A 12,397-nucleotide genomic window follows, 5' to 3' on the forward strand; every position below is an offset into this window, starting at 1 on the left:
GGGAAATGAAAGATGCTGACTCTGATTTCAAATAGGTCTGTAGACATTCAGTAATGGCAAAGTCGACCATTTTGGTTCATCTTTTCAATTTTGCTCAACCAAGCCATTGTTCCCCTTTCTGTCCTTGTTTCTAGTAGGAGCTTTCAAGGCACTTCCACTGTTTATTACCCTCCGTGGGGCTTACGTTCACCATGTGCATTGTCTTTCTGGTGGTTTGGGGAAGGAACAGACAGGTGACATCAGGCAGAGCTGCCAGACACTTTAACCGGCTGGTAGGTCTGTGCTACCTACAGTACCAGGAAGTGAATTCCCGAGCCCCAGCATCTTTTTATTTATGTGGTCCATTTGGTGCTTGATACCTATCAGATACTGTTCTAAGTGCTTTATAGATATTACCATAGTTAATCCTCATAACAACTTGATGAGGTAGGTACTATAATAATCCCCATTTAATAAATGAGGCCCAAAGAGACTACAAATATTTTGCCTAAAGTCACACATTCAGTAAATGGCAGAGCTGGGATTTCAATCAAGGCACTCCTGTTCCAGAGCACATGTCTTTAAGCCCTATGCCCCATTTCTTGTGTTCTGTGTTTTTAATTGATTTTTGTTAAGCAGATACTTATGGAATACCTATGCTCAAAGCATTATGTAAAACAATTTTGGGAATCTGGAGAAGAGGGGACCCAGTTCATGACTACAAAGGACATCATTCACGAGAGTGAAGGACATGTCCAACTCTGCACAGCACGTGTAGGTGTTCTCTATGCCCTTGAGGACACCTGATTCTTCATTGGTGAGAGGAGAACAGCTCAGATGTTGGGAGGATTGATAACTCATTTTATAAGGAGAGCAAAGTTGTTGGAAGTGCTTTTTGTCCATTAGGAGACCTTTCATATGGGTTGTGTGGGAGTGAAAAAAAATAGAACCGCTAGTCATTCAACAAACATGTATTAAGCATTGGTAAGTACAAGGTGTGATATTAGGAAATACTAGAACCTTATAGGTTCTTACTTTTAAATATTATTATAAAACTTCACCAATTCGGACTATATAGGAAAAGACAGTGGAAAAAGTAATACACATTTGCAAATTCCACGTTCAATTAATGCAGTGCTATCCTTGCACATCTATTTTTACAAGGAAGGGCAGTGAGAGAAACAGAGAAGGGGGAAGAAAACAAAGGATTGGACATATGCCAGTAATTCCGGCACATTTCAGTTACTAGGGCCTGTGGTTCCTCACTCTTTCTCCAGATTCTCAATGTGGGTACCCCTGCTTGGCATTTTTAAAATCCATAGGCAGCATGAACTCGGCCAGTGTACCAGCCCCTTAAGAATACTAAATGTACCCCATTTCATTTATAGGAAAGAAGCAAATTAAGACAGAACACTTTTGTGTAAAACATAAACTGCATTTAACAAGGCAGGAGGCTTGGGAATCCATGGTCAGGCTGCTTGTTTTTCCTGGCACCTTGCTGAACATGGTTGGAAGTTTGTATGCTGGGGAGAAGCCCACTTTCTCTTTGTTCCTGGGAATGGCTCTAACCAACCTGGTAGACCTGGGTGGTTGGAGTACAATCTTAGATACTGGGGCTGGAAGAGGACCGGGGAGCTCAGTGGACCTAAATTCACTACCTTCAAGCAGTGCCCACCTCTGTTGGGCCCCAGGGCCTCTGCATGAGTCCTTCTGTTTGCTAAGCCCTCAAAAGAACAGGGCTGCCTCAGACACTGATTCCAACATCTAATAACACTTATTATCAAGCCACTCTTTCTATGTCTAAATTAAATCCTTCATCCTGCAGTTCAGTGCATCTCCTTTTGTTCTGCCCTGAATAAAGATGGAGAACAGCTGGTCAGCATTCCCTGTAGAATAACTCTTCAGACAGACACTTGAAAGCTATTATTAAGTTCCCTCTGAGTCTCCTCTTCTCCAGACAAATGCTGAAGCTTTCTCCCACTTCTTTTCCACTCACCTTTCTCTTTCTGGCTGTAGGTCCTTCTCCAGCCACTTGCTTCTCGAAGCCACCTGGAATTCTAACTCCATTTGCTCCTAATGGTATTGTTACTGGGAAATGATGGTCGGCGATTTTGCTTCCCTTTTGGTCATCATTTGCTGGTGAACTTAGTCTTTAACTGTCTTAGAATTTCATTCATTGGTTTGAATTAATGGAATAATTTCCCCCCAATTTTTAAGTATTCTGTGTCTATAGAGCCTTTGCTAGGAAAATTGTGTGTGTGTGTGTATCTGCATATGCAAATATGTATGGTTTTCTCTGTTTTTCATTCATCTCTTCCTAAATATTATAACATGATAAAATGTGTACTTCCATTTTAAATGTGGTTTTAAGCCACATTTCTTTCTGAATTAAGCATGGGATATTGGAGTATGTGTGTGAGTGTGTGTCTATGCGTGTGTGTGTGTGTGTGTATTTACTAATTCTGATTAATTTGTAATACCTGCCCAGAATTCAATGGTGAGGAGGATTCCGAGGCTCTGTGTAGTTAATCAGGAAAGAGTAATGATGAATGTTTTGTAGCATTCGCTATGGGTGAGAACAGGTGTGGCAGCATTGTTGCCAGGTTGTATGGTACCTAAATAAGTGGTTGAAAAATTAAAATAATAAATAATTGTGTTTTCCATTCCCTCTCTTGATATTTCCTTTAGGAAATACAGCCCTTTTTTTGATCTACCTGTGGGGAGCATCATTAATTAACTTCTCATTTACTCTGATTCAGTATATCCCAGTGCATTTTGGTACGTCCCTCACCTTCCTCCCCTATATTCTAATGGCTCACTGGCAGTCTTGGGAAGCATCTTCATCGCATCCTAGCAAGTGATTAACCCATTCCTGGATTACTCACAGCCTGATAACAGCCTGCTGGCCTTTTTTCCCACCACTTGACCACCCTGCCAACACCCTGGTGGATACTTCATTCTTGGCAGCCCCTTGTCAAGAAGAGCTAGTGGATCAATAGGGCTTAATGCAACCCATCTAAATGTTTCTTTTTTTTAACTGACTTTTGGTGTTCTCCAAAGTAGATATCATCCAGTATATTTATTTTAGTTTCTTACCACTTTCCAGAAACCCTTTTGTTTCAGAATTTTTAAAGTACATTTTGCACATTCAAAGAGCTGTTACCATCCCACCTCGAATCTCCTCCCCTCTTTCCAGGCATCTAAATCTTACCCATTGTATGCGACCCATCATCCATGAAGCTTTTCAAAATGTAGATTTTCAGTCTTTATTGATGTCTCCTTTCTCTAACCTCCTACTACAATTATATTCTGTCACTTAGCCCAATTATGTACAGTTTGTGTGCCTCGCTAATTGTTCCACGTGAACCAACTGGTCTACTCTCTTCAGTTACATTCTAATTTTCTTCAGAGAAGAAACCATACCTTCCCTTTTGTCTGTTTGTTTTACCCTCCTTCCTGTTGTTTTCATCTGCCCCACAGCAGTGCTGTGCTCAGAAATAGTACTCCAAAAGTACCTATTACATGACCCTCCAAATAAGCAGTCTGCTTTTCACAAAAGATTAGATTAAAAAACATAACCTGACCACTCTTTATGGCTTTGGATAGATTAATATTTCAGAAGGTAGAGTTACTAGTGGCATTAGTAAAGTAAAACGTATTTGGGGGTCACGCAGAGTTAATTGATGATTCTCTTTTGCAGAAGAATAAAAGTGATTTCATTTTGATGGAGCTTAAAGTATTATTAATTACATAGATGCTAAAGTGATATTGAGGAATAGCATAGAAAGGTACTGGAATGCAATTTCTCATCTGGCTTGCATAAAGGGTGATGCGATGTCTAACATAAGATTTCTCTACTTTGGTACAGTGAACATATTAAAAATTGCAGGCAAAATCCAAAAGCAGAAACAAAATTCTTAATCTGTCATTAGTAAATAATATTCACTAGTGTGGTCAAGAAAAATCAGAAAGGAACCTGTTGACTGTGACTCACTGGCACAGTGATGTTTTGGTGGTGTGTGCTTCAGGCAAGGGAGGCTTTAGAAACCCAGGAAAGACACTGGAGGACCCCAGCATGGCTGTCATTCTATTCCCCACGTAATAGTGGAGCTCCCTGAAAGTCACCTGAGAGGCAAAGCAAAACTGTGCCATAAAATGGCATTTCTGAACCACAGCACAGTGGCTTAATTGATTCATACTTTAGTCTTTTCAAAAGACAGCTGAATGTCAAAGGTCTTTCTTCTGTGTAATACTGGAAAACTGGTTGTCAAACAACCTCCACTCATTTAATAATTTATCCCATTTTGTAAAAGAAAGGCAGCTGACATGCAGTAAATCTACTCCATATTTAAATTACTACATTGAACAATAATAAGGAGAATGAAAAACCTAGTCCATTATTTAAAATTAAACATATATGAAACTGTTTTTTTCCAAATGATCACCAAAGGCTATAGTTTAAAGGCAGCACCGAAGCCCTGAGTGAAATAAAAATGCCTAACAGTACTTTGCAAATGGCAGCAGAATTATTTATTCTATTTTTTCTATACATAAGGAACTGAGCTAAATGAACAATGTTTAAGCATGTCAGAATTTCATCAATTTTGCATGAGCATTCTCAAATATCCTGGTGGGGGTAATTGCTTGCAAATACATTTAAACTAATGATATGGTATATCCTTACTTGATATAACACTATTAAAAGATACGTTATTGCATTTGACAATGCCATGCAGCTGGGTCAGATCTTAATGACAGATTTCTGCATTTGTGAATTAAGGTACACTCTGCTGGAAGCAAATATTTTGTAAAAATAAAAGCTATATACTATGTAAGTTTGATCATTTATCTTAAATTTCCATTTCTGTTTGTTGGAAGCTATAAGACTTAGGAGAAAGGAAGGATTTGTCCCTTTCCTAAAATTGGGAAATGAATCCAGAACTATAATTGAATCCTACTCATACCCCATTCCCCTCAGCAGGAGCGAACAGAACTTGTAAAATCCACCATGTGGTTTTAAAGGTCCACTTAAAGTGTGGTTTTGCATCCCTTGCAGGCTGAAGTGACTGACGTGCCTCAAACCAATTAGAGAAAGTGGCCCTTTCCTCCCATGAAAAAGGGATGTTTATTTTTAAGGGGAATTAAACTAGGCTGAAAGGAAACATCAGATGGGAAAAATAATTCAAGGGAAAAAAATGAAACAAAAATCCACTTGCAGAAAGAGTTTTATTAAAAGGAAAGTGTAACAATTTTCTGCAAGGATTCTTTGGTCCTTCACTTTCAGAGGATAGTGGCTTTTTTATTTTTTAGTCTCTTTTTGGTTTTGCCTGAGGTCAGTATACACAGGGTCCAGTTTGTATCATCTTGGGCTTTACTTGCATGGATCTCACCCTCTGCTCTGTGATCAAAACCCCTGTGTGATTTCCTTTCTTGACAGTGGGCTAAAATGCATATTAATTTGTCTCCAGTGCCAGGATGTGAGACTCCAAGATAGACTGTGAAGCAGGCATTAATGCTCATACGTGATTATGGAACTTGGGGAGCTAGCTGGGCATCCCACTGGAAATCAGATGATGTTATGATTACAAGGGAAGTATTGATATACTTCCCTAATTGTTTCTTAGGACTTTGGGTTCTATTTATGATGTCATTACAAAGGCATGCATTATCTGCATAATCATCAAGTAAAAGACTCTCATGAAGGAAAACACGTCCCACTGAGATAATGCCGCAAGCTACTGCTATACATCCAATGGCATATGTACGGTGTTGAAATAATAAGACAGCGCGGAATAGTGATGAATTCTTGTTCCCATCATTACAGAAAGCTTTCCTGAAATTATCATTATTACTGGCTTAATTGATCCATGCTCAGTGAAAGGATTTCAGCAAACGGATGGCTTGGGACTCAATCCCCACTCTGCAGTACAATTTCTGACGGTATCAGCCTAAGAAAGGCCAGTTATTCTTTGCAGGAGCTGTGATTGCCCTGCATAGAATGTACAGGGCATCTGCAGAAGAGAGAGAGAAAGAAAGGGGGGCGGAAATGTGTGTGTGTGTGTGTGTGTGTGTGTGTGTGTATCTTTACACAAACATGCACACACACAATTTGGCTGATAGCTTAGGGTTGAAAAATAAAGGCAAGATAAACTTGCCTCTGGAATAAGAGGAAGATAATTTTTCTCAGTGAACAGACTATTCACAGAGTGAAAAAATTACACATCATTGTCGCTTGGTGTTATATATATGACGCTCTCGCCTTGACTCGCCAGCCTAGCAGGACTGGATCTTTTATGTGGCAAAGAACAGTACAATGTACCCTTACTGCAAGGTTTTCAGTTACACGATAATTCTGATACATATTCTCTCCCTCTCCTTAAAAGGCACGTATGCTCTGATTTTCAACTTCACTGAAGATTATTACAACTTCACTTCATAACATACTGTAAGTTTTATTATAAAGCACCAATTCCTTAGCTCCTAAGAACAATCTTAGGGAAGGAGTGCACTGTACTTCCTCCTCTTTCAGTAATGTGAGAGGAGACCTAATGAAGCTTTTTATGCAAATTTTCCAGTTATCAGGTAAAATCTTCACATCGAAATCTGTCACATGTTGTAAAATTTTTTTATGTTATCAAATGCTAATGACGACTCAGAACACAGCCCACAGAGCGTCTTTGAAATCCTTCATAAAAACAGTATTCCACCCCAATATCAGAGGCCTTGGAAATTCCACCACTCTGAAGACGCAGGTTTGTAATTAGCATGGTGCAGGCTTCTCTGCCCTCTGAAACCATAATGTTAATTACAAAAATTACACTGTGTTTAAAAGTGCAATTAAGAGACTCCACCGCACAAAGGGAATCTTGGAACCTCTTTTCACACTTTGAAGCCGGGTCATAATGTAGCCCATAAAAAGGAGGCCAAGGCTCATTCCCTTTTAAAGGCTTCAGAAGATCAGAGAGGCGATCTCAGCAAGAATGAGCTCTACTGAGCTCTGTAGAGCTCTTAATGAACAATGTACTACCTGGAGCCAGGGAGGAGGAAAAGGAGAAAAGCAGCTGAAAAATGATGGCTGTTCTACACCCAGCTTGGCTATTGCCAACATCAACGCCCAGCTTGGGTCTACTTTGGGCCAATTCTGGAGTCATTTGCTTGGTCCTGGTGTCTTTGTGGCTCCCAAAGTGGGACCCATATATCTGTAAGTAAAACTATAAGACAGAGTTTTGTGGATTCAGGCCTGTTTTTATTTTAATTTTTTGTACTTCATTCAAGATGGAACACTGTCAGATTAATTTGAACAAAAATTATACCAGGAAATAAGTCTCCCCTCCCCCAACTTTTTTTTTTCTTTTTTTTTTTTTTTTTTGCGATACACGGGCCTCTCACTGTTGTGGCCTCTCCCGTTGCGGAGCACGGGCTCCGGACGCGCAGGCTCAGCGGCCATGGCTCACGGGCCCAGCCGCTCCGCGGCATGTGGGATCCTCCCGGACCGGGGCAAGAACCCGCGTCCCCTGCATCGGCAGGCGGACTCTCAACCACTGCGCCACCAGGGAAGCCCCCCTCCCCCAACTTTTTGGAGGAACTAGGAAGAGAAATTGTAGAATTAAGCTGGGCACTTCTTTGGTGACTTAATGGTGGGACTCAAGCTACATTGTTGGTGGTGAAATGTGTTAATGGTTAGTACAGTGCAAGCAGTGTAGACTAGTGGGCAGAACATGAGATAAGAAACAGAAGCCTGGAATTAAGAGTCTCAGGTCTATAGCTGTGTGACATTTAGTGACAGTTTTATTTCTCAAAACCTCAGTTTTCCCATCAGGAGAGTAGGAAAAATGCAGATCTTGAGGAAGATCAAGATAGAATTATCTGGAATAAATAATTGGAAGCAAAAATATTCGGCAGTCTATAGAGAGTCAAGCATGTACAAATCAGCGTTACTTTAGATATGCCTTGGTTAGACATTATGAGAATTTTGGTTTACTCTTGAGGAAGTTCTTTATCTCATCCTGTGTTAAATTGGTCCCCCTCCACCCCCGCAACGTATATGTTGAAGTCCTAACCCCCAGGACCTCAGAATGTGACCTTACTTGGAAATAGGCTAATTGCAGATTTAATTAGTTAAGATGAAGTTTTTGGGGGTGGGGGTGGTCTCTTATCCTGTATGACTAGTAACCCTTATAAAAGGGGAAATTGGGGCACAGAGACATAGACACACACAGGGAAAACCAGGTGAAGAGACGGGGGAAAGACTGCCACCTATAAGCCAAGGAGAGAGGCCTGGGACAGATCCTTCCCTCTCAGCCCTCAGGAGAACCAACCCTGCCGACACGTTGACCCCGGACCTCTAGCCTTCAGTACTGTGTGAGATGGTAAATCTCCGTTATTCATGCCACCCAGTTTGTGGTACTTTGGTATGGCAATCCTAGGAAACTAAGACACCTTGGGATTGAATACGTCCTCCTTGAGGTTATTTTTTTTTGAAAACTTTGAAATATTTTAACTGTCTTTCAGACAAGTATACGTGAGATCACACAGCCCTTTATGTCATTTGTCCTTCACTCACAGCTAGTCTTTAAGTCACTATTCTCCACTACTGGTCCTTTGTGTACACTTTTGGATTCCAGAAGCCTACCCTAGTTTCTTTCCCTCCCTTTTCCTTTTCTTAGGGAACACCCTGCTACAGAATTGTTGCTATCTGAGGAGTTCTACTGGGATAAGAATCAAGAAGTAGCCTTCAGCCCTATGTCTGTGAGGCAGCAAAAAGCTTCCCCAAATTTATTTACACCCCCGAGGTTTTTATTTTTGCACAAAGAGCAATGAAAGATAGAGAATGAATAAATTGACATTAGCTAGAGATTTTTTTTAAGAGTTGTGGAATGGGGCCAGAATGTTAGAAAGAAGTTGGAGAGAAGGTTCTTCTCTAACCAGAAGTTAGAGAAAAGGTCCTAGGAAGAGCACAGACTGGGAGATAGGCAGTTCAGCTTTGGTATTCTGGAGAGGATAAGGCAGAAAGGTATTTTCATGTTCTATTAGGCCGGTCGTGTGGTTTCAGGTCAGGAACTGTTCTGGCATCTCAGATGACAGTGATAATTGCTCTAGAAAGAGATGTATATATGGCTGATAAAACGATTTTTAAAACTCAGGAAGGCATTTTTTAATCACCTTTTTTTTAATGCTTGTCCCCATTCTTTCTCTCTCTGACACACACAAACACACACACACACACACACACACACACACACACACACACAGGCATGCATGCTAAATCCCACATGGAGGATTTTGCTTTTTCTTTGGTAGACTTGCAAAATCTACAAAAATGCACTTCTCAGGTGTCTAGAACATCAAGATGAGTGCTGCCTAAGTAATTTCCATCAGGGGAATTTTTGATTCTCTGTGCCCTGAAGACCTGGGACTTGCTAAACACACCGGTTCGTACTCATGAGCCCCTTTGTGGTCTCTGAGCTAGTGCACTTTGCTTAATCCTTTCTTCCATTTACAAATAAGTTTCTTGTGAAGTCTAATGTGAAAACTCCCAACACTGCTCAATAAACCACCACCCTTACCTTTTGTAGAAACACTGAAGGTTGGTGGTGTAACCGATTTAAAGATTGGAGGGAAATTCCTTGTCCCCCTAGGCCCCTACGGCCCCCAAAGTCCTGCATAGTATGCTGCCCATTGGCCTAAGCTGTTTGGCCTGTGTGTCTGGAAAAATTCACTTCCTCCTCCTTCATCTTCTACCTGCCCGACTCGTTACAGAACCAGACAGTTTACATATGTGATCCTTCCTATTTAGAAAATTAATGGTGTTTTCTGGCTCCAAATCACAGCTTGTGGTGCTCTGCAGGCGATGAAAAACTTGGCCAGCTTTAGCAGCAAGGCAGCCATTAGAAAATTAACCCTTGGTGACCAGGGAGCAAAGGTAGGTGAGTGGGGTCCTGGCGACGTTGCAGGCTGTAGCTTTCAGGTGTCGGTACATATGTTAGCCATGTAGGAACAGCACACATGGGGCCCCGTGAGAGCTTCTAGCTAGCATGTTTGTGGCTGGCCACTGTGGAGAGGGCACGGACATAGCACTTGGCAGCCAGTGCAACCAATATGCCACGCTTTTCATTAGAGCTCAGGAGAAAGCACAAAGCCCAGTTTTGGAATCCCAGCCATCACTGTCTTGGCTGTACCCGATTAAAAGATGAGCCATCCATCGCCTTCCCTGCGTGCCTTCATTTCACACCCCTGTGCTATACTCTGCCTGCCTGCCTCAGGAAATGGCTGACCTCAGAAAGACAGAATCATAAAAGCCAGGGTGGGAAAAAACTTTAAAGTGGCTAATTCCACTTTCATACATTAACGTATTCAGTAATTTAATACATTAACTTAAGTCTCCCGTGTTTGCTTTCTTTTAGGGTTTTTTTTTTTTTTGGTTTGCTTATTTGTTTTGTTTTGTTGTTGTACATGGCAGCCAAAAGGGGCTATTTCCTTGGCAGTTTTGAAACTTACGTGTGTGTGTGTGTGTGTGTGTGTGTGTGTGTGTGTGTGTGTGTGTGTGTGTGTGTAGAGGGGCGAGGATCAGAGTATATGGCTTGGAAGCATCAAATCTAACTTCGGGAATTTGGTTTCTTGAGCGCAGTTTTCTTGGACCATTGTTACAGTTTTCGCTCTTCACAGTAACGACTGAACCAGTGTGTTTTCAAGGTTCAGCTCTGGTCCTGGATTTATCCCTGATGAATATAAAATCATTCTTTACCCTGTCCCAAAGGAACTGGCATCAGTGGCCCCCAGGATCAAGTGCATTGAGACATGCTTTTCTATATTTCTTAAACTGATGTGATACAAGGACTCTAGGTTCTGAGCAGTAATGAATCCCCGAGCCTACCACTGAGGTGAGAAAAAGGGCAGCGTAGAGTGTAGCAGCACGGGGGAATCATGGACTGGAGACTTCCCATCTCCATCCCCTGCACACCTATCCTGCAATTCTGAAGTTGGTTTTATTTTTAGGTTCCTAGTACAGGAGAACACAGCTGCTTATTTTACTGCTTCTTAATGCTGTGCTCTGTGGCATTCAGTGAAATCAGGCTATATTCATCTCTAACATTGTGTAACACCAGCTTTAATACAAACGGGTAAATAACGCTGGCACGTTAATTACTCCTTTCTGGTTTACTCTGACAAAAAAGTACTAAAATGAAGACTAATATAATTATAGATGATGCATTTTCAATTAGCCTTTGTTAATACTATTAATAAGATTAATAATACATACTAAAAATGTCAATATGCTTATCTAAATAAATTTTTTAAATCATCCTTTCAAGTCCCAGCATCAAACATGAAGGCACAGCGTCTTAATTACATGTGCTCATCAACAAAGTTAAATGGATAACATCCCTCAAGTGTGGCAGAGACAGACAGAGGCGAGCTCCAAAGCTGCCTACGTGTTCACCTTTCTCAGCCCCATTTGACTTTCCGGTGAACCATCAGCATTTGCGGAGAGAGCGTATCCAAATCAGCACATGGCTTTGCCAAGCTCTTATACAGTGAGAGCTGCACAAGGCGCGGCTTTCTCTCTAACACACACACACACCCCTGACCCCTTTCTGAACTGAATGATAAAATGGGGGGGGTTGCCTTTATAATTTTAATAATATACAGCATAACTGTGACTGGTGTTAATGTATAGAATTAATTGCCCCGGTGAGACAGTTCTTCCAAAAAAGCAATAATAGCTGGATTCTCCTTGAGAATGTGAAAACCCTGTGGTATACTAATAAAATGAAAAAGGTTCACAAAATAATATCCTAAATAATTGGGTTCCCTGTACCAAAGGACCCTATGTAGTTTCTCTTAAGTGAGCTAAAAAAATTGTGATTATTCCTTTGGACTTAATAAAACATAATTGAAAAAATATCAGTGAGGATAACGTAGAGCAATCACATCCACGTCCCCTTAATATTTTTAAAGGTGAAATTCTTAACACCTTCTCATTATTAAGGAGAAAAGATGTTTTGCAAGAAAATAATGATGTTTACTCGGCTGATAACATATTGGTAACATGCCCAGTTCCCCCACCCACCCCACTCAGTGTGTGCGTGTGTGTGTGTGCGCGTGTGTGACTCTGTGTGTGTGTGTGATGTATACTTGTTCATTAAAACTTTTCAACAGCTCCAGTTTGTAAACGCACTAGCCCTTTCATCCCCAGAAACTGGGAAACTGCATACTCCTACTGTGTTGTATTCATAAACAAATTAGTGTCCTTTGAATAGATTTTCTGTGTGTGTGTGTGTGTGTGTGTGTGTGTGTGTGTGTGTGTGTGTGTGTGTGTGTGTGTGTGTGTGTGTGTGTGTGTGTGTGTGTGTGTAGGGAGGTTGGGAGCACAAAACTGTTCTCCTGCCTGGATGGGTGTTTTCATCCTAGTAGCTTT

Source organism: Lagenorhynchus albirostris, chromosome 13 (genome assembly GCF_949774975.1).
Source record: "Lagenorhynchus albirostris chromosome 13, mLagAlb1.1, whole genome shotgun sequence".
Taxonomy (NCBI): domain Eukaryota; kingdom Metazoa; phylum Chordata; class Mammalia; order Artiodactyla; family Delphinidae; genus Lagenorhynchus; species Lagenorhynchus albirostris.